We start from the raw sequence: 21414 nt of genomic DNA on the forward strand, positions 1-21414 counted from the left end.
TGATGCCTTGCTTTGAAGGGTATCAGCACTGTCGAATTTACATTGTGTCCTCACGCTGTTTCCCTCTGGCATTACACAATTCTGTGCATACTGAAAAGACCCGCATGCCTATTGCTATGCTTATACAGTTTGCTTCAACTTTATTATACATTGTCAGATAACACGGAAATGGATATGTAGTATTTCACGGTCTAAAAAAATGATTAACACCTGGGAGGACATTTATTGCCATCAAAAGTAAACCTCCTTGGCTAGAAAAAAGAAAAGAAACGGACTCTCCTTTGATGTCTCCCGGTGACTTTGCGTAAGTGTTTTCAGCACAGGACTTTCCTCTCATCTGCTACACAGGCTGAATCAGACGTGGACTTCCACCTGCCATCACGTGGACGTAAGTTAATGTAAGGATGCTCCCACTGCAAACCTCATACACACTGGACAGAGCAGCACCAACACACTTTCAACAAGCGATGCCATGTGCGTAAAACAGGGCGACTGTCGAGAAATAAACTGGCTGTTGAAATCCTGCACGGGGAGCTGGTGAGTTAGCTCTGCACCGGTCCTGGGGAGGGTATGAGAGGTTGCCCAGAGAAGCTGGGAGATGCTGACCTGAGCACTCATGAGTCAAGGAAGTGGAATGGGGGCCCCAAAGAAACGAGAAATAAAACCTGTCTGTTCAATACAGGGAGAGAACATTTTGGGGGATTAGTAACCACAGTCTGAACCACACGTAGCTTTGGGGGTCAAGTTTGTAACACACGTAGTCTGAAACCCCCGACCCCATGTTAATGAGTTGGCACAAATCATGGTGCCTGGCTGATTCAATGATCTGAGCATTTGGAGACACTCTCTGAACCCCAGTCACACGCATGACCCACAGCTCATATGTCGTGGAGGAAGAGCTCATTGCCAAATACTGTGAGGCTCCAGAGGAAGCGGTCTAGGAAGAGTGAAGTCAGCTGACTCAATCACTGGAAGGGTTACAGCCTCCTCCCCGACGACTCGTGAGAATGGATAGAAATGAAGGAGTCATATGAATATTGAGGAAATAGCGAGGCAGTAGTCTATCTTTCCACAGAGGAGCTTGATGCCCAGCTCTACAAGAAGGAACAGCTGAGGAGGCCCACTTACTGCCACCCTTAGGGCCAGAACAAAGGGAAGAGGGTGGGGTCATCAGAGCCTCAGAGTTTGGAGGAGGGACCACGTGGAGCGACCCTCAGGCCTGCGTCCAACCTGTCTGTCCAACACAGGACTGTTGGGCCATGCACTCTGGCACCGGCCCAGCAGTGCAAAGCCCAGGTGACTTTGAGTAAGTGTTTTCAGCAGTTTGAGTAAGGTTTGTAGTGGGAGCATCCTTCATTACCTTACTTCCACGTGGTGGCAGGTGGAAGTCAGCGTCTGATTCAGCCTGTGCAGCATAAGAAAGTCCTGTGCTGAAAACGTTTACTCAAAGTCACCTGGGCTTTGAGCTGCTGGGCCCATGCCAGAGTGCATGGGTCTGGCCTGGGAAGGCTGGGAGGGCTAGAGGCTGGGCCAGCGGCTGGACCCATCCTGGAAGCCACAGCTTGCAGTTGGAGGAGCACTCCCACCCCTCCTGCAGCTCCTCAATCTCTCCAGGGTTCCTGCCAGAAGACTGCTGCCACAGAAGATGTAACTTTCAACTCTAGCGTCCCAGAGTAGAATATAAAGAGTGGGTTGGAGCTGAGATACCGTAGGTATGTGTCTCACACATCATGAACGAGACAGTGGGAAACAGGGATAGGATGAAAATGCCCAATAAACAAAGCATGTGATTTCTAGAAAAGAAGATGAGAGACCCCAGAAAAGACACTATTTAAAATAAGATGAAGGCCAAGAATGCATTTTGAAATGATGAAAGACAGCAAATTCCTTCATCACAAGCAGAACAAACAAAAATAAATCTACTCTTAGACATGTCTGTCACATGGATGCCACAGAACTCCAGAGACAGAGAAGGTCCTTAAAAGCAGCATGAGAGAAAAGGTTATTTCCAGGAAGGAAACAGTATTTAACAGGAAGCTGACTTCCCAAAAGCAACAGCTGAAGCCAGAGACAGGTTATTAGTATTTCCAAAGTGGTAAGGAAAATTCACCCCGAGCCTGGAATAGGCTACTCAGCTAAATTATTATTAACAGGTGAGGGTGAAAAATTGTATTTCCAGGAAACAGCAATGACCATATAAGTAGCTGACATTCCCAAAGCACTCCATATGCACAGATTCTGCTCCAGGTGTTTACATGGAGCACGCCTTCCATTCACAGGAAAGGAACCACTCTCATCCCCACTTTACCGATGACAAAATCTAAGTATAAAAGCCTAAATAATTTTCCAAAGTTTATGGATCTAATAGGACTAAGATGTTTACTACTAACACCCAATGAAGACAACTCCCAAAGGATTTATCATAGAGAAGGAAACTGATTTCAGAGAAATAAAATAGGATGATAAAGAAAGGAATAATGATAAAAAAAAAGTGCAAGTAGATGAGTTCATCTTGGTAAGCTCTAGCTACATAAAACAATGTTGGTAACAATGATGATGACTGTTTGGAGAGTATAAACACAGGTGGAACTCAAATACCAGATAATAAGATTTAGTGCGAGAGAATGATCAGAATTAGAAAATTGGGAGGTTACGTATTGAGATAGGAGGTGGAGCTATTGCTTATATTTAAACCTGGTTGGGTCAAGAATATTTTAAATATTTAAAGTAAACCACTAGACAAATAAAGATATAATGTATAACTACATTATACATGGAATAGTAGGTAAGAAATTCTAATTATATAAAAAGCTTGTGAGCTATTTCAATATTACACAATAGAACTCAATATTAAAAATGGTTACTATTGAATGATAAATGGAACCCTTCACTAAGAAGATATAATCTTTCTAGTTTCCTTTACCTTGTAACAGCTTCTAATACATAAAGAAAAGTAACAGATACAAAGAAACATTGAAACCTCTATAATCACAGTAGTATAATTTATCATTCTTTTGTTGATAACTGATAGGTGTAATAGACCCAAAAAATGGTGTATCTAGAGGAGACTTCAACAAAACATTTATCAGACTTGATTTAATGGACATGTCTAAAGCATTGTACTCAACAATTGAAAAAATGCACAATCTTTTCAGGCATACATAGAATATTTATAAAATTGATTATGTACTTGGCCAAAGAATTGATAAAATACAAAGCACATTCTACCAAACAATCTAATAAATCAAAAATTAAAAATGTCATTTATTTGGAATTTAAAAATTCACTTCTAAGTAACTTAGAAGCACCACAGCAATAAGAAAGATCATGGTAGAAATTAGAAAACACTTAGAATAGAATGACAGTGAACATTTAACCAAAACTTTTTATATGTACCTAAAGCAGTACTGAAAGGGAAACGTAGCTATGGAAGTTTATTTCAGGAGACTGTAGCCCAGTGTACAACTCAAGCCATAGAAACCTCATCACAGGAAAAATAAAGGCAAAGAAAGTGGAAGGTAAGCAGTACCGTAGCTCAGAATAAAACTCAGTGAAATGGAAAACAAACAAAAATCAAGAATGATAAATTTATCCTTTGCATCATTAAATTATCACACCTCGTAAAAGATTGATCAAGGAAGAAAAGAAAGCATAGAAAAACCACTGTTAGGTATGAAACACAGACACACACACATACACACACACACACTGACAGCAGAGGTTTGATCCATTATAAGGGAATAAAATACATACTTGTATGTCAAGAAATCTGAAAGTTTAGATTAAAAAGGCAATACCTAATAAATCTGTAACTTCGTACACAATTGAGAACAATTATAAAATTTAATTGGATTTAAAAATCATTACAAAAATAACATTTTCTATTAAAAATCTACCACCAAAACAACAAAACCCCCAATAAAATAAACATACACATAGCAAAAACCAACCAGCTACTCAGAAAGTCTTACAGAGGACTTCTACCAAATATTCAAGATACAGATTATACAAATCTACATCTCTCTCTCTCAGAGAATGGGAAAGGGGGATTCCTTAGCTCATTTTATGCAGTGAGTGTAACCTTTATGCCAAACTCATTCAAAAACAGGATGACAGAGGGAAACTATAGGCCAATGTTGATTAATAAACATAGATGCAGACATCCTAATTAAAATATCAATAGATCCAGCTTGTTTTCTTTTAAAAAGTTACATCATGACCAAATTAGGTCCATTCCAGAGATGCAAGAATGGCTTAATATAAAATAATCTATTAATATAATTCACAACTTTGATAAATTAAAGGAGAAAAATCTAAAATTACCTATTGAGTTATACAAATAACTGTTGAAATTTAAACTTTGATCAAATTAATCATGCAAAAAATAGTGAAATATACAGAACTAGAGGAAAAATCCTCAGCCTAATAAATGTTAACTACCAACTTTAGTTAACTACCCTACACCAAGATTGCAATAAAGTTTTGGTAGTTAACATTTATTAGTTAATAAATGTAATTAGTTAATAGAGAAATATTTTCAGCATTCTCTTTAAATTTATACAAAATGAGATTAGTCATTATTATGACTTCAGTATGTGCTGGAGAAGGAAACCTGTTCACTAGGTAAAACAAAGAAAAGGTTTATGAATTGGAAAGAATGAAAAAAAGTGTTATTTTGAGGTGATATGACACTCTAGGGTCAAGAGAGTCTACAAACAAGTTATTAGAAATAAGTCAGGTGCAGTGGCTCATGCTTGTAATCCCAGCACTTTGGGAGGAGGCTGAGATGAGCAGATCACTTGGGTCCAGGAGTTCAGGTCCAGCCTGGGCAACATGGTGAGATCCCCATCTCTACAAAAAATACAAAAAAGAAAAAGAAAAGTTAGTCGGGCACGGTGACACATGCCTGTAGTCCCAGGTACTCAGGGGTGCTGAATCAGGAGGATTGCTTGAGCCTAGGATGTCGAGGCTTCAGTGAGCTATGATCATACCACTGCACTCCAACCTGGGTAACAAAGGGAGACTCTGTCTCGAATTTTTTTTACAAAAAGAAATAATAAGACAGTTCTGGAACTGTAGTGCTATAAACCATCTATAAACAATTAAGAGGTCAACTTTAAAAGTCTAATTTACAGTAACATTATAATTAGGAAATAACTAAGAATAAATCAAAAATAGCTTTTTTAAGTAAAGCATTATTTGAAACATTACAATATCTGAACAAATGAAGAGATGCACGATGCTTCTTCATGGTGCCATATAGTGTATGTACATGTGCTGGAACCCCTAAAAATATTCAGCAATATTCACTGCAGACCCATTATGTCCTGGTGTTCCAGGTGACTGAAATGCAGCTATAATCTATATCTTTTAGGAAAAACACCCCACATGTGCAACAGTCACCCCTACAAAATTATGCATAACAACATTATTTGCGATTATTTTTTAAGTACATTTCTATCAAAAGCAGAATCAATCAATGCTGTTAGATTTGTATGATGATGTACTACATAGGATTAAAAAGCAGTGAGTTCCAGCGCTACCTGCATCGACCTGGACAATTATCAGAAGTACTGTAAAAACAGAAAGTGGGTGAACTAATTACATTTATAAAAAAATTTACAAACACTTAAAATCTTACTACATCATTAAGGGATATATAGATGTGTAGTGCGAAATTTATATTGTAGTTGGGACTCAGAATCACCGAAGTTCAGGAGAGGCTACTCTGGGGTGAAAGAATTAAAATTGAGGATGAGAACACACAGATATGCAATTATCTGCTTTATTATCTGAAAAGTAAAAATAAAGATGGAAAGGAAAATATCACAAGAAAATATAGCAGAATATTATATTTAACAAAGCTGGAGTTGATTATGTCCTATTATTTACTATACTTTTTTGTAAACTTGAAACAATGTTTAATAAGGAGAAGGAAGGAAGGGAATGGAGATGAAGGGAAAGAGGAGGCATGGGGAGGGGGCCAAGGATGAGACTGAAGAGATAAAGTCAGGAACCAGATGGTACAATGACCCTCAGCACATGGTTCAGAAAGAAGCGTGTTTTATACTGCAGTTGATCCAGTGCTGAAAACCTCTCCATCACAGTGACTTGTGTTGCATTTTAGATTTTCTTAGTCATTTTCTTCTTCTACTTCACACCCATAAAGATCTGAGGCTTCTTTGAGGAGAGAACATTCATTTAAACTAGGCCTTCTTTATTCAACATATATTCAGCGTGCTACTATGTGACAGACTCTGGTCTAGCCAGCAAGGTCAGAGCTGAGCAAGGAGACCAGAGTTCCCGCCAGCAAGCGAGCTCCGCGATAGACGAGAAAACCGTGGTTTCACAAGTCAGCTGCAGAGAGCGCCAGCCACATGCAGCCGCCGGACTGTGGTGATGCTACTAAGAATACAAGGTAGGCAGCTGGGAAAGACTTCTCCAAGAAGTTGACACTTGGCCTTGATCCTGAAGATAAGAATCGGCCATAAAAGTTACTAGGGAAGATCATCCAAGCCAAAGAAAAGGAAAATGCCAGCCCCTTGAGAGGATGTGAGCCAGAGCCCAGTCGGCCTAAGAAAGGGGCTGAAGGCCAGGAAGGCTCCCTAGGAGCAAGCAGGGAAGAGCACTGTGGGAGAGAGGCCAGCAGGCAAGTAAAGAGGTGATGGGGGACCCGGGAGCAACAGTGAGGAGTTCCACCTGAGTTGTAACAGCAGTAAGCAGCCTTGAAGGTCTTCAGAGTTGAGAAAGAGTTCCATAGGTAGAGATGGGAGAAAAGAAAGGACCAAAGAATGAGAATGGCAGGAGCCCCCATGGGGAGCTGGCCAGAGCCCATGGTCCTGCCTGGCTAGAGCCTGGGCAGTCAGCAGAGATGCAGAGAAAAGGCATTTGCAAAACAGGTGGGATCCAGACATCATGTACCATAACCCGCATGCCTAATTAAAAATGCAATATGAAAATGGGATTAAACTTTAATTAGGTGGATTCGTTGAGCTGTTTTTGAAAATCTTAGAAAATTTTAATTCTGGAGGGTACTGCACAACCACCTCATTTTTCAAATGGAGAAACAAGGGCATAAAGAGAACAGTGATTCACACACACACACAAAGATGATTTTGGATCAGTGAGGGAGATTCTAAGACATATAGTCACCACGCACCCAGCACTTGTCACCACGCACCCAGCACTTGTCATCACGCACCCAGCACTTGCTCCCGCTCAGCACTGTTCTGTCTTCATCTCTATTAAGCAGCTCGGGCCTCACGGTGACCAGGTGAAGGAGACGCTGCTTTGCTTGCCATTTTTGCAGATGGGGAAACTCAGGTCCCAGAGGACTGGGTCAAAGTCTCCTAGGTGGCAAGTGATAAATCTAGGTAGATGGGAGGCGCTTAGCCATTAGTCTTCTCACATGAGTTATTTCCTTCTTCTTTTATGAAAATAAATACCCTGGAATGTATTTTCAGGAGCAAAGACTGAATCTAAAAGGCCAACATCATGTATTTACTTGATCAGTTCACCAAACGTCCCACTTAAATTAAAAATCAGGCATTTTTTGGCATTGTGCAGTCTAACAAAAAAAAAAAAAAACTAGACTGAAGTTTTAACTGGTTGTGAAAGTAATGTAGACGTAGCCTGGCACACACAGAGAAAAGTGTTCACATAGAATTTATCCTCAGCGCCATCTGGGAAACCTCAGTGAGATTTATTTCAGAGTTATAAAAAGATACAGGAACATAATGGATCTTTGCCAAACTCAAAAAATGAGCTTTGCTTTCATAGTCACTCTCCTACTGAGTGTCTTCCTCCATATCAGGGCACATTCTTTATTCTGGTAGGACCTTCAGGTAGCATTTACCAGGCAAACTCAGTAGCAGCTGCTGGGAGAAGGGTCTTCCCATCCTTAAGCAATGATGTTTCCTAAACATCACATCAGTCAAGAGGCTAATCCCGATGTGGGGTCCACTGTAGCCAAACCCCATACCAGCCTACAAAGGCAGAGCTAACAGTATGCAGCTGCTTCTCCCAATTCCAGAAACAGCAGATATGACATATATAACATTTTAAGAAAACGTGTGTGTGACTGCTTTTTACAACAGAGAGTAAGGATCTGTCCACTTTCCATTTTGATATCAGTTACATCTTGCTGGGTGACTTCTAATCTGGAGACAACCAAGTTATTTCAGAAATCTGAATCTGACCCCGTGACAACTGGGGCAGCTGTGTGTAACATGAGTAAATCAGGGGTACAATATGCCCAAGAAAATGGGTGGCTGCAAAACTGCTTGCATATTTAAATTATTTATCAGCAGCAGTGATAAAGCAAATAATAGTAGTAATAATGCCTTATTAGCCTGAGAAACAAAGACAAGGGATATAACACATGGGGTTTTTTGCCACGGTGCAAATGACTGCAAGAGAAAAACGAGGGTTGCTGAGCAGGCAAAAAAGATGCTGATGCTCAAGTTCAGGAGAGCTGGCACCCCTGCACCTGCTGCTGGAGACACTGCCACACTCAGCTCTTTGTCCCCAGGGCAGGGTAGCTTCCAGCCAGTGGGCCAATAAAACGATAGTGCTGACTCTGCCACCCAAACTGTCTCAGTCTGGATCCCTAACACCCCTGCTGCTGCCAAGCCAACCACCAGCACCTGTCCACAAGGCGGCAGCAGAGCAGGAAGTGTCTCCCCTCCTGCCTTTCCATCTTCCTATTGGCAGATCCTAACAAGGGCCAACTGGCAAGGGAGCCAGTGATAGGAAGTGCTGACCCCACCCAGCAGTAGAGAGCAGAGCCCCCAGGGCAGGGGTTTCAGGAATAGCAGGTAAATGGGCAGCAGACAAACCCAATGTGTTCACCACTCACTGTGTGGCACACACCACATGGGCTCTAATTCATTCAGTCCTCCAAGCTGCTCTGTGCTGGGCGCTGCTGTTACTCCCATTCTAAAGTCGAGAAAGTTAAGTCAGAGGAAAATCCATTTTCCCAAGTCCCCACAGCTAGTCAGTGACTGAAGCAGAACCAGACGCATAGCACTCAAGTCCAGCACCAGCCTGCCTGGTCTTAATGTCTGTTCCTATTTTCTCAATTAAAACTTAATTATTCTCTTGGCACCCAAATCATGGTTTCTAATAGGATTCTCCAATAAAAGAAAGAGGGACTCTCTGGAGAAATGGCTGATTGTAGGGCTTCAGCAGCAAAGATGAGCCTGGAGTATCTTATGATGCAAGAAAGCAGGGAAGTGCTAAGCACACACACAAAACCACACACACACAAAACCACACACACACAGCCATACACAACCACAAACACACAACCATGCATAACCATACACAACCCCACACAACCACACACAAAGCCACACAATCATACAAAGCACACACAACTACACATACAACCATACACAACCATATACACAACCACTCACACACAATCATATACAACCATACACAACGCCCCACACAACCCCACACTATCATACACAACCCCCCCACACAATCCCACATCATACAAAACACACACAATCACACACACAACCATACACAACCATATACACAAAACCACTCACAACCACACACAACCATGCACAAGCCCACACACACAACCTCATGCAATCATACAAATCACACTCAACCACACACACAACCATACACAACCAGACACAGCCACACACAACCATACACCACCATAGATACAAAACCACTCACACACAAACACACAACCCCACACAACCATACACAATCCCACACACAACCCCACACAATAATACAAATCACACACAACCACACACAACCCCCCACACACACTAACCCAATCATACAAATTACACACAACTACACACACAAACATACACACCCAGCCACACACAATCATACACAACCAGATATGCAAAAACACACACAACCATACACAACTCCACACACACAATCCACCACAACCATATGACACACAACCCCACACACAATGACAAACAACCACACACAACCCTACACAAGCACACACAATGACAACCACACACAACCACTCACACACAACCACAGACATACAACAGAATGCAACCACACACAACCATACACACAAAACCATACCCAACCACACACAACCATGCACACACAACCGTTCCCACACAACCACACCCAACCATACACAAACACACACACATAACCATACACAACTTCACACACGCACAGCCACACACAACTACACTCACATAAGTGACTATTGATGGGGACATGCCAAGGGGACACAGAGGCCAACTGGATGGGCTGGGACAGTTTGAAGAGGGGACAAATCAAGAAGCATCAGATCGTCACCCTTGTAGACAATAAATACCCTTGATTCCACACAGAGAGAAGTCAATGATGGAGTAGGCAGGTGAACGGGAAAACAGACACACCTCCCAGGTAGAAGAATTCCAAAAGTGAGTGCTGCCCTCTGTCCTCAGGGAGCTGACGCATCACTCCCCACCCTTTAAATGCCTTCCCTTCAAATCGTCCCGTGTAGAACAGGGTCGGGGGCGGCTGCACCTGACACACCCCACCTGGGCAAGTGAGTAAGGTCAGCAGAGATACGACACATTGCTAGACGCAGCCTCCGCAGGATGTGATGAGAACGGCGCCTCAGCTCCGTGGTCTTCCTCCCCAAGCACATGACCCCGATCTACTCATGAGGAAATCATCAGACACTCAAATAGAGGGACAGTCTACAAAATACCCGACCAGTACATCTCAAAACTGTCAAGGTCATCGAAAACGAGACAAGACTGGACACTGTCACCCTGAGAGGTACCCAGGGGGAGGGGCTAACTGCACAGTGACGTCCTGGTTGGGACCCTGGGACAGAAGGAGGGCTTCAGGTAAAAACTAAGGAAATGCGATGTTAATCATGCTGTATCAATACTGGTGTATTAACCCTAGCAGGTGTGCCACACTAATGCAAGATGATAATATTAGGAAAACTCTTTACTCTGCAATCTTTTCTGTAAATTTAAAAATATTCTAAAAGTAAACACTTATTTTTAAAAACTTAAATACTGAAATTTTACCCTAAAGCAATGGATGCTGCACATTTCACACAACATTTTAACTGGTAATGGAGAAAGAGATAAATTTACCACTTATTAATTTTACCTAAAAAACACCTGCTTATGTGTCATAAAACACAGGACACAAACCTGCCTACGTCACATACACAAAGCCTGTTACTCGCCTGCACACAGCCACACCTATGCCTGCGGCGTATGAGCCTCCCCTGCAAGATGGCTTTCATGTGTTGGCTCAGCGTGGGACTGGCCAGGTGACACCGTGGGCAGCCCTGGAACCACTCCGCTTCCTCCCCAACCAACAGCACGTATGTCTGTGATTCAATCCCACCCCACCCACCCAGTCAGCTCCCTCAATTCCTCTCCTTCCAGGGGGTGTGGTCGCAGACGAGGGACCTGCAGTCGCTGACTCCCCATCGTAGGGCTGTCTGATGAAAATGAGGAGTTTTATGACACATAATCATTATCTCTCAAAAAGTATTCTCCTTAGAAATACGACATAGACCGTTCCCTGTGCTACATGCTCTTTTTTTTTTTTTTTTTTTTTTTGAGACGGAGTCTCCCACTGTCACCCAGACTGGAGTGCAGTGACACGAGCCTGGCTCACTGCAACCTCCACCTCCCGGGTTCAAGCGATTCTCCTGCCTCAGCCTCCTGAGTAGCTAGGATTACAGGCACCTGCCACCACACCCAGCTAATTTTTGTGTTTTTAGTAGAGACGGGGTTTCGGCACTTTGGCCAGGCTGGTCTCAAACTCCTGACCTCGTGATCTGCCCACCTTGGCCTCCCAAAGTGCTGGGATTACAGGCGTGAGCCACCGCGCCCTGCTCGCCACATGCTTTTAAGACGTTATTTCTCACTGTCCCCACGGATTCTGGCTATGAAGTGTGCGTGGGGTGCAGCTTTATGGAACACAACGGCATCAGTGTAGACAACAGCAGGTCATTTTGTGTCCACTTGTTTTGAAAGAATGAGACTGAAGAATGTGAAGAGGTTACAAAAGCTTTTGAAATAGAGACATTTACATTTCAAACAAAAGTTTTTAAAAGAAGAGAGGAAACTGGAACAATATAGCCATTCTTGTTGCCTGAGACCATCACCTGAGAAGTGAAACTCAGGACAAACATCCGAGTTTGTTTTTAATTATATTTGTTTCTGTGATAACAACCTCTTTGACTTTTATTCCTCTTCGTATTGATTGGCCATTTCGGTATAACGCAGACATAGCTGACATCTTCCCCAAACCTGCCTCTCAAAGTTATAATACACGCCGGATCCTGTCCCGGTCCAGTTACCCAATGTCACGCCGAGTAAATTATTCATTGCTACAGAACTGACGAAACGCAGAGCTCAGGCGGCCTCAACTTGAGAAGTTTTGTGGAGTGTAGGTTTTCAGCTAAGAACCCTGCTCCCGCAGTCCTGATCAGTTCAACACACACTGACCATTTTGCCCACCCTAGAAGCGGATGTCATTACTTTGCTCGGTGTGAGCGCTAATCCTTACCATTAAATAAGATGCACTTACTCTTCTCCAACATTAGCTTCACCGCGTCCCCTTAAATAAGAAGAGACTAAAGATCCCAAAATGCCCCAAAGTTATTCTCCGAAGACAATGTTGTGCATGACTTATCCTAGATCAATCACCATTGAAGGTCGCCTGTCCTATTTGGCAATATTTGCTCAGTAACTAATAAAGATCAGCCTGCAGTTATTTATATTAGGTTATCATCTCTCCAGGGTGAAGCTTAATCCATTTTGCAATGTTTTTCCCAACAAGACAACATGAGTTTCTTCGTCTGAAAATGAATTAAGTGCATGCTTTCTAAATATGGGATCTGACATTATTCTTGTTACAAAAAGCAATTTATTCCCCAAAAGGCTTACACTTCAAAGGTTATATAAAAAGGTTCAAATATCAATGCTATCCATTTTTCAATTACTGGGCTTCCTAACACCACTAGCTTTCGGACAGATAAGCGGTGGTATCAGTTTTCTTATTCACCATCTTATAGGTTTCCAATTCCACAGCACAGAGAAAGCAAATTTATTGTAATACATTTAGCCGCTTTGGAAACAGGAGTATCCGGACTGTTTCCTCCAAGACTATAGAAGGTATCAAATAGCATCTTAAAGGGATATTTATGAAGTGCTAGATACTAATGATTGCAATTGAAGATAGAGCCTCAAGTGTCTACCTATAAACAGACTCATATACAGGAGGGTAAGGTGGCTGGAGGAAAACTCCTTTCATCGTATGAAAATGAAGGAGCCGTGAAAACCATCCAGACCCTCCTAAGAGAGAGTCCACAGACATGTGTGTTTTCCTATGAGGAAAGAAAACATCCTTTCCTCTTCTGTTGTGCTATCAGATAAGACGAAATTATGTTGTGCATATTTTCTTTCTGACAATTAAAAAGAAATCTTAGGATAATGCGTGAAGAATTATTTTGGTATAAAGAAACAATGCTCCAATACTCAGAAAAAGATATATTTTCATTGCCAATCCAGATGTATCATACAAGATTTTTCATGATTGAGTTACAAAGATAGAAAATTCTAATTCATGTATTTGTGTTAATTCTTCTCAGTAACAAAACAGGACTCCTTTTAAAACTTAAAAAACATTGTCGTCTTAGGAGATAATACTGATAATACGGCATTGTAATAGCCGGAGTCTGGAGGTCAGTGCTGGGCTGGAATGAGTTCCATCAGCGGGAGAGCACGCAGGCAGGGGGCAGTTCTGTCCACAGCCAGGTGTGTGGTAGATCTTCCAGGGGGTCAAACGTCTGCTGTTGAGCACGAGGTACCGTGCATGCCAGGCCCTCAGCTCATGGCAGGAAGACCACACGCCACCTTCCCAGGCAGCCCCCAGGGGAGGAGAGCATCGCAAAAATAAATCAGTACATAGTTACGTGGATTTATGAGTTGAGTTGATTCAATGAGATGAATCCAGCCAGAGTGCAGACTGGGCACTGCACATGTGCCTGACCGTGGCCCGTCCACTGGCTGGGGAAGAGGTCAATTTGGAATGCCGTTGCGCAGTTTCCATAAAACCCCTGTAATTTAAACTGTTAACAAGGACTGGCAATACCTTCTAATTTAATACCCACACTGCCCCCCCCCAACTATTAGCTTGAGCAAATTGTTCAGGAAACAAGAATTTATGAACATGCTACATATCTATTATTAATTGCTTCCTTTTTAAGCCCACAACACACCTGTCAGTTTCTATGTGCCACTGAATTTGAGGCACAATGAAGCAAGAATTACAAAATTACTAAAGGAAGCATAAGGCTTGGGTCCAAAAGTCTGGAAAAGTCAAGAGAAAAACTGCTTACATGCTGAGTCCTCATGGAAGACAGCTGGACAGCCGCCTCTCCTTAGCCTCTGTGCATTCTCCCTGCCAACAAGTCCTCTGTCTCGCCGCAAGTTGACCTTTCCCTTCACAGACATTGTTCGTGAAATCCTGTCACCCAGGAAACACAGGAGCACAACCACAGACCCTCGAGTTCCCTGAATCCCTTTCCGACATTTCAGGTCGATGACCTCTCAGCTCTGATGCAATATTCACTAATGGGCATTTTTCTTCTGTGCTATATTGAGTCTTCAAAAACAACTGTCTGTGTATTAGTTATTGACTGGGCACTCCAAAGAGATTGATGATGAAAAAATACAACACACTTCGATGAACATTTTGATGGAAAAAAGGCAAATTTCTACGGATGGGAGTACGAAGACAGCTGTGTGTGTTCCAAGCTATATTCTGTCTGCAGGATGACAGTTCTGGTGGCGATGATTACTGTTATCTAGATAACACTGTGTCATACATTAGTTGTTTTCAGGCATTAATTCATATGATTCTTACAATTTTCTTATGGAGTCTATGGAGAAGAATGCTTACTCTCATTTTGTAGGTGAGAAAAATAAACCAGTGGGAAGACTGTTTGATACATAATCAGTTCACCTAATGTACCCGAGGGAATCATAAATAATGTGGTATGCATCCTTTATGTTATTTGAGAAATTTCTAAAGAACATAAAATATACAGATTAATTTCTTGTGCATGGGGGCATGAGGATGGGGCATCTTTGGGAGTTAGTTCTTGGGGAGTTGGCCTGGCTTGAAATCAGTGGCTCCTTCCATGACATCAGAATCATCCACGCCGTCTGTCAGCCCAAGCCCCAAACTTCAACTTGGACCCCGTGCATTCTCTTCTTCTTCTGGTGGTTAACACTAGACAGCAGGCAGATGCAGGCGCCTTTCACATGTCTGCCGAGCAGACATGGCTACACTAATTAAGGCCTTCAGCTCCTATGAAGACCAAAATCAAGCGGCTTAGAAGCAAAGCATCCACATCCCCTGTAGTCTTTCCTGAGTGCAAGTCCTCAGGGCCCCAGGAAGGGTTGTGAGGGTTGTGAATTACTATCTGAAAATAATAGCAACACAAAGTACAGACATTACTGTGACAGCCTGTGCTTTTTGTTTAAAGGGCAAAGTGTATGAAATCGTTTATTTGTATCAGCAAGCTTTGCTTGAATCTGATAAACGCATCCATCATTTTCTAAATGCACATTTGCATATGTCCAGGCTGCAACAAAAAAAAAGCAGCTTTGGCTGAGACTTCCTGGGAGAGGGTGGAACAGTGGAAGCCACATGCTCAGAAAGTCATCAGACCCAGCCTTGGGAGCTGCTGTAGTCCTCACACTTAGATCCCAAAGGGAAACCTCAAATCTCAGCTGGCATTTGCCGCCTTATCTTAGTTAATATTTCAACCACCACCTCTCTATGAAAATAATTCTTGTGTGACTGGTGTGATTGTTTTTCTTAAAATATTTTTAAAAATACATTCTTAATTGCCATTCCAGCTCTAGTGTAAAGTTATACCATCTCTATTCATTATCATTTTAATTTAATGTTTTAACAGGATTTGCCTTGCACTCTTTGTCAGTCAACATCTAACAGAGCAGATAGAGACAAAACGAGCATTCAGCATTTCCTGCAATGGTTTCCATAGGCATTTTTATTCTACCAATATGTTTAGGAAGAGTAATATACTGGTCTACATGAGTTTATTTGCCTTTCTCTGCGGGTAATTAACAGTAGAGGGGGTAGGTCTGAGTTAACTATTAATAGTTTAGAAGTAAACCTGAATTTCAAAAACAACACATTATCAGACACAGTAAAAACCTGATTCTTCCATTTATTTTAAGAACTTATCAATGAATGGAAATTTCCAACTGTGTCAGACTACTGAACAATTGTGTTTTCCCAGCTGATGTTCATTTATGCTGCACACTGCTGTATACCTGTATTGCTGTCTAACAGTGTTAATTTCTTCTAACCATACGGGGTACAGGAAAAGAACTTTTCATGATGTCCCTGAGCCATCAGGCACAGTCTATGTTCACAGAAATTGTTTTAGCATTTAACTGAAGTGCTGTTGCCTAAAAGTGGGAAGTTCACAGGGAGCAAAAACAATTTATGCAGCAAGAAAGAACTCCCCACTCATGGTTATGTTAAGCGAGGCAGCCGGGACCCACTGATACTCCTTGTGGTGCACACAGAGAGGAATGGGAGGAAAGGGCTGAACCGGCCCAGTGCCCAGCTCACTCCTTGCACACACATGCACACACACAGCATGCCCTGCAAGCTCTTCCTCCAGGCCCAGGCCCTGCTTTGCACACTAAGAAGTCGTCCCCTTTACATCTTCAATCCTCACAAAACCTCAGCCACACAACAATACACTCCCTTCCCCACTGTGGAAACATACAGAGAGGTGGAGTGACATTGTAAAGTCACACCGTTGTCATGCAGACAGGGGATGTGGAGGTGGACCCAGGCGGATTGGACAAAATGCCCAGTGATTTTTAGCTTATTGCATATCACCCGTAAACTCAGTCCTCCCCTCCTCTCTCCTTCATTTAGTATTTCCTAAAATAATGCAGAAATACGTAAAGTGGAGAAATAAGAAGATTCCTGTGAGCAGAACGAAAGCAAATGAGAAAGACACAGAGTGAGATGCCCAGAAGTCATAGCATCCCCATGTGTGGAACCTGTTGTTTGGCCACCTTATTCTGTTGGGAGAGGGGCCCTGCCAGCTGCATCCCCCGTGCTGCCTGGCCCTGCTCTTGCCTCCGAATCTAGGCCTTTGGCCTAATTTTGCCACCTGTCACCATGTGAGCCACCCCCAGCCTTTGCACTTAGCTCACAAATAACACTCGCCCTGAAATTCTCATAGGAATGCAGGAAGAGCCAGAGACACAGGCTTTGAAAAAAGAAAATAAGCTCAACACAGATGGAGTCATCACCACTGCTCTGAGTCCTCCTCGGGGCCCAGGCCTCCTGACACCAATGTCTCTACCAGGGACGGGACCTGGGGCGGGGCCTGCTCCTTCCTCCGCGCAGTGTGCTTGCTTTTGATGAAACACATTGGTCACCACAGAGAACTCAGCCCTCAGAACACCTCAACAGAAGTTCATGGAAGATATTATTTTGGTAATAATAGTGGGTTTTTGCTGTTGTTGTTAAAACAAACCTTCCTTCTACTTATATACCCTCATGGTGACCGTAGAGAAGAGTTTCTGCAACATGCCCTATTAAATCATTTTGTTAGTAGGACGTTCAGAAACGACCCTTGGAAACTTGGGCATCCTTGCCTTCTATGTAAAAGCAGCTTTCTCCATGAGGCTGCCATGGAGCCCCCAGCATCTCATACAGGGGTAATCAGGATCAGTTTTTTAAGACAGGGAGTGGAAGTGGCCGTGCCAGTGCACGACGCCCCCAGGATTAAATAATGAGGGGCTCTGTCAATGCCACAGGCTATTGAGGAAACTGACCCTGTGTGGTGGCTTCGCCATCAGAGACTGTGTTTCCTTTTGTTATGGAGGTTACGCCAACCTCACACACAGCTTCTCTTCCTGTGTCCCTTCTGACTGACGCCACAGCAGCCTCTAGCTGGCTTCAAACACTGCTTACAGATAGTTACTGTCCAACAGCTATGCTGCATTTTGATGAAAAGTTTATGATACTACAAATTGCTAGAAATCACCACCCTTTAATTACATGTACATACTGTATTAACAAAAGACATCTTAAAGCAAGATCTGCAGACGAGGATCAGGTCCAATCCAAGGGCCCTGCGAGCTCAGTGCTCCTTGGCCACCATCTAGCAAGAGTGAGTTGGGAGGCAACTCCGCATTCTGGACAGATCTGAAGAGATGTGTGCACCAAGGTTCTTCTCTGAACCTGGGAAGGAGGCAAGCAGGGGAGGGGGCCGCAGACAATGGGCCCCAAGGCTGCAGTGGAGCCCCCCACCCATACCCCTCCCTGTGCAGGGTGTGAAGCAGCCCGCCCCTGCCACTAGAGTCACCCATTCACTGTGTCGAGATGTAATTTATAGACCATCAGATGTGCTCATTTTAGTTGTACAATTCAATGATTTTTAGTAAGTCCACAGAGTTGTGCAACCACTATCGCAATTGAATTTGAGGACATCCTTATCACCCTAGAAAGACAGCTGGCAGGCATCTTCAGTCACTTCCCGTACCCAATCCCAGGCCCCAGGCACTTGCCCACTTTTAAAAGTACAATTTCCAAATCCCACTGCAGACTTTGTGAATCAGGGTGTCTGGGGCTGAATTCTGATGCATCCATGTTCTCAAACCTCTTTGGGGAGAGGAGGATCCTTGACCCAGGATGTAAGAACCTCCCCAGCAAGCAAAGGAAGCTTTGTGTCTGCCTGGAGAGAGAGGACTCAGAGAGACACAGTTCATGGTAAAGAGTTCATGGGAATGTGGATTAGGGCATTGGAAATTCTTCAGCTTGCACAGGCAACAGAGTCCTTGAGTCCAGGTGGTGTGGCTCTGTTCACATGTGCACTTCTCACAGTGGTTTACATCACAACGACACTCTTCAGTGTGGGGTAAATCTTATAAAAATGTCAAACCTAGTAAGATTATTTCCTAAACTATATTTTTTAACTCAATGTTAGAATCTATTTGAAAACTCTTTAGTTTTTTTTCTGTAAAGCTCCAAAGTTTAATAATTTGAATCTAAATTACAACCAAACATCATAAGCACTGCACCTCCCAAACCAGCACACTCCCTATCCTTGTAAAAGCCAAATGAGTTCATCATAATTAATGCTATAGAACAAACCCTGCATAATAATAATTAACCACATATTGTTAAGTGCTATCAAAAATGCATGGCATTTAATTAGCTTGAAACAACACTCTCTGCATATTACAAAATGAGCTAATGTCGTTCTTCGGATGATCATTCTTCAGCAGGAAGTACTTTTGCTAACAGTCTTTTAATGTATTTATTAGTACTTCAATAATATTGAAGTACTGCACTAGCAATTTAGCTCAAATATTCCATTTCAATTAAACATTTGACCTCTTTGAACTCCCTGGAATTAGGCATTGGTTTGTAATTATGCCATTTGTGGGCACAGTATAATATAATAATAATCCAGAGTTTTACTGTTTTAGTACCTAATGTAGATGCTCTGTATAATGAAAGATTTCCAACATGTTGGTACCAGTTCCCTCAGGGGTGGAACAGGCTAGAATGTCACTCGAGGTCATAAGAGAAAAATTTGGCAATGGCAGATACATGAGGCAAGAACTCCAAGTCAGCAAACTTGCATTCTACCGCCAAGCCAGGCAGAAACTTGCAACGTTTGCTCAAGCAAGCTTGTCTCTCCTCTGAGTATTCCTCTTCTATGACATGGGATAATATTGCTGGATTCATTTTCACTCCCAAAACTTCTATGAAGCTATACCAGTCTAAAATTTGCATGTAAAAGGCTTTGTGCAAATTGATACAAACAACCTTAGTAAAATGTAAGATTATGACACGCTCCTTTGTAGGAAGAATTCTCATGATTCTATTTTTATTCTAAAATGAAAATGAAATGTCGTAAAGATGATTAGGATGGATTTGCTAAATTTAATAAAATACTGTTTTAATTAAATACTGATATAATAAAATACTGTTTATTAAAAGTCATATTAGCAACTACTACTTATAAGTAAATCACACAGCTGTGCACTTACGTACCCTGTTTTGAATAAGTAAGCAGGGAAGAAAATCTGTTGAACGTCTATTCAACATGGCAGTTTGGGATCCTAGGTTGTACTGCCTTCCCCTAAAGTGTCGTGTTGGTTGCCATTACCCATCGACTATGTCAGGTATGAGTGAGGCTCTGAGTATAATCCATCCTTTCTATCTGTGGACCTGGGGAACCAGGAAACAAATTACTTGCTCTCAAAATACAATGATGTCATGAGCAGAGGGTATTAGTTAGGTATCCTGATTTACAGGGGAGAATATGGGAGAAAAAAAGGAGTAACTGGTCCCAAGCAATTTCAAAATGAGAAACTGCATTAGGTTCTGAGGTCTGGGACACATTCCTGTCACCAGGGCTCTGCCCTGAGCCCTTTTCCTTTCTTATGAAAGATAGTGTTTATTTGCTGCTGAGTGATTTTATTCATCTGTTTCCTGCCTTCTTTCATGTTGTCCTCTCTCTGTTCCTTCTGGATCCAGCTGGCAGCGTTTCTGCTGATCCAAAATTCTAGAACTCTGTGGCTCTCCCACATCAGTCCCTGGGACTCCTGCTATTACATAAGGGGCTCGTCCATAGGTCTTTCCCACACAGCCCCATCTCTGTTTGGCTTTTGCCGAGATGGCTGAGGGACAATGCCTTCAGCTTTCTCTTGCCCTATGGTTTGATTGAAGGAGAAACCTAGGCCACACCCTTATACTCTTCAAAGAGCGCCTGAGTGACCGGCCCTCCAATCTTTGATCTCTCTGAGGTTTTAGTGAAAGATTGTGCTGCCACAACTCAGCTTCTTCTCCGGAGGTCTCTTTCCACATAAAGACCTTAACTCTAGTGTGTTTTGCAATCTGGATAGGCTGAGCATTTTCCAAATTATCAAGATTTAGTTCATTTTCATTTAATAATTTTTCTCTCAATTTATCTTTCTCTTCTTGCATGTTACTATAAGCAGTAGCAAGGAGAAACAGGCTATCATCTCCACATTTTGCTTGGAATTTTTCTCAGCTAAATGTTTCATGGTGTTCACACTCTTCTTGCCACAAAACTGCAGGACACGAATCCACCAAGCATCTGGCCCCTGCGTAACAAGGACCTTCTTCTCAGGTGCAGTAGCGTGCTCTTCCCTCCCCCTGAGCCCTCACCCCAGCATCCTCCTGCCTGGATTCTATGAGCCGTCTGCAAGACCTGGCCAGTTGCATCCTTATGGCACCCCCTGCATCAGCAATGGTGGCAATAGAGCATTCGGTCATCAGGCAGCATCCCTCCAGCCCTCCCGCTGCCTCCCTCTTCCTCTTCTGAAGAGCTCATGTGAGTAG

Source organism: Gorilla gorilla, chromosome 17 (genome assembly GCF_029281585.2).
Source record: "Gorilla gorilla gorilla isolate KB3781 chromosome 17, NHGRI_mGorGor1-v2.1_pri, whole genome shotgun sequence".
Lineage (NCBI taxonomy): Eukaryota > Metazoa > Chordata > Mammalia > Primates > Hominidae > Gorilla > Gorilla gorilla.